We start from the raw sequence: 2,921 nt of genomic DNA on the forward strand, positions 1-2,921 counted from the left end.
AGCGTGAATTAGACTTAGTTTAAGTATGTTAAAGAGAGCGGAATAGCGTGAATTAGACTAGGATAAAGTATGCAAAATGAAGCTGAGGACTTTGTGAAAAAATGCGAAGTTGTTTGCTGTTCTAATTGTATGGGTTTGGAGATGTTTTTGGCTTGGATTAATAACAGGCAGGAAGCGCGAGGAAACGCAGCGAATATGGACGCGTACGCGGAAGGTGACGGCGGAGGAAGCGCGGATATGGAGGTGAAAATGGTGAAGGTGATGGCGCGAGGAAGGTGACGGCGCATGGGTGTGAATATGGAGGTGATGAAAGGTGACGGGAGGAAACGCATGATGTATATGACAAGTTAGTGTCGTACTTAAGCGGAGCGCGCGCTGTGCATGTATGAAGGTGTCGAAGGTGTTCATATTGCCTAAGACGCGTACGTGCACATGTCATGTCGCATAGGAAGCGTAGGTATGGTTGTGCAAGTCGTAAATGGCCACTTTGGTGGTTTAACATTGTTTCCAGGCCGCGTATGCGCAAATATGGGGTGCGGCGGCTATCTGCACTGCTGTGTATGAAGGTGTCGGTCTGTGTGGGGTTCCTATCGGAGAGAATACGTATGCTGCGTTGTAGGAGTGAGCTGCTGGCCACACGTTTGTATTGGAGTGCGCCACACCACCCCCCTTTTTGTTTTGTTACTATATAAAGTGTAGCCATCCACCCAGCCAATTCTGAGGGCCAGAAGGGGTATTGGGGGCCATCGTGTGCAGTCTATGGCCACGTATGTGGACATGTGAGTGTGTAAATGTGTTGTACCAATGTATACGAGTGATAAACACTAATAGGTGTGTCGGTCAAAGTCAAATGTAGACGGCCATCTTAGGCTGAAAGCACCATATCCCGTCTGCTCTGTGAAGTTAAGCAGCCTCAAGCTCGGGTAGTACTCGGGTGGGTGACCACCGGGGAAGTCCGGGTGCTGTCTACTTTTTAGCCCGTTTTGAGCTGTTTACCGACTTTGCGTGTGTTTGCAAACGCAAGATATGATGTCTGGCATGTGCCCACACGACATCTTGGTTTTAGTATGCCTGGCGAGCCACTACACACGAGATCTTGTTTTTTGTATGGTGTTCTTTAATTTGATTATTATGAAGATGAAAGAGAACCGTTAGAACGGGTATGAAGGGTGTTCTAGGGGTGCTTTTCGGTGCTCTTTCACGTGGACATATCGCAGCATGCGACATGTCAGCGGAACACTGTCTAAATTAATAAATACTGTTTTGGCCGATTTCTAAAAGCGTCTATAAAAGGGCATAAGTGCAATGACTCGTCTTTGTAACCCTGCGGCCTAGGCGTAGTTTTTCACGGGGAATCCGAATATCAAAGGTAGATTTATGTACAACATGTACTTTTTTTGCAACATGTACTTTTTATCTACGGGACATAGACATATGTAAAAACACACGGCGGAGCCGTTCCCGCAATCAGAATTTGTCTAACTCTTCTAGATCAAAAGTTATTCAGCGAAATGTGAGACTTTGTTTGGCATGCTCTTTTTTTAGGTGGTTTTTTCCGGTTTTATGTGCCGCCCGGCAGATCTGGCCTGCAGACTTTAGCAGAAAACTTGGCGCATGTGTTCGCACGACCGCTCCCAAAGTTTTACAAGCATATCTCCAGTAGTTGCTTCGCAATGATTTTTTTAGTGACGCCAAAAAACGCCATTTTCGCGGAAAATGGACACCTTGGACGGCCAAAATCACCACTTTTGGCCATGTTTGGCCCTGCACATCCAGGAAGCAAATGAGACTGCTCCGTATAAAAACTGCCCTAGGGGTGCTTTTATGCGCGCATTCCCGTGGTCAAGTCAGATTTTGGCTAAATTCAAATGCCTTGTCTATAAACACTTTTTTCGACCTAAATTTTCACCTGTTTTGTCCCGAAATGATAGCACCCATTCTTTATTTGCCTATATATCGCGAAGGAGGCAACTTTTTTCCTGTTAAGTATAGATAAAAAATTTAATTCGGCGTTTTAGCGCACGAGGAACAAAAGTCTCCATACAAGCTACCCTCGGTTTCTAATGACTTTTTGAGTTAGGGAAGCGTGGATCTTCTTTTTTTCTTGTTTCCAGGACTTCACATGAACTTCCAACTCAACTCGAATTGTCATCCCGGGCCCACCACGCATCGAAACGACACTTTTCATCGGAACTGGCGAATAAAAAATAGGTCACCAGATGCGCAAGAGTCTGGGATGACAGAATATCAAAACAATAACAGAATCGTTAGTACTTTTTTTGTCACCAGCGCCCTTTTTCTGTTTTCGCGTACATAATCGAGCATAACTTTATCAATTTATACCATATCGACCGATATCGATTGTCACGATAGTGTACTTTTTTTAGGCGCACATGATGGTAAAAAGAACGGCCACCTATTCCCAGCCGTTCTTAAGTTATGCTCTTTTAAAGATTTTACTTTAGAGATGACACACCCTCTCATTTCACTCCATTACATGCTCTTTTTGCTGAATTACGTGGCACAGACGCAGAAAATCATGGTTCGCAAGTCGAACATTTTTGAAGAGCGCATCGAAACGGACATTTTCTTAAAATAACATGGTATACAAAAAGTGCGTTCTTGAGCCTGTAGCAAACGATTTGCATCCATGACATCCCAAAAACTTAAAATAACATATCTCGACTCCTAGAATGAAATCGACGTGAATCCTTAGGGCAGTTAGTGTGTTTTAGTATCATACTTAACACCACAAAGTTTTACGGGGCACTCTACAATACTCTTCCCAAGACGCAAGAAAATGTTCATTTTGGGGGGTCCTCTAACGCGAACTTAATGATAAAATACCGCACTTAGTCCATAAAATACGAACTTAGGCAATATTCGCACTTAGTAAAATAAATTCTCGCACTTAGAACGGG

The 2,921-nt window shown here is 43.9% G+C and overlaps 1 non-coding gene across 1 annotated transcript; it reads left to right on the forward strand.

Annotated features, from left to right (window-relative positions):
* Positions 1-859: 859 nt before the first annotated feature.
* PITG_33135 lies at positions 860-973 on the forward strand. Its single transcript, XR_009934529.1, has one exon. It is a non-coding gene; the product is annotated as an 8S ribosomal RNA (ribosomal RNA).
* The last annotated feature ends 1,948 nt before the right edge of the window (positions 974-2,921 follow it).

This window comes from Phytophthora infestans, genomic scaffold, assembly GCF_000142945.1.
Source record: "Phytophthora infestans T30-4 supercont1.52 genomic scaffold, whole genome shotgun sequence".
In the NCBI taxonomy this organism is placed as follows: domain Eukaryota; phylum Oomycota; class Peronosporomycetes; order Peronosporales; family Peronosporaceae; genus Phytophthora; species Phytophthora infestans.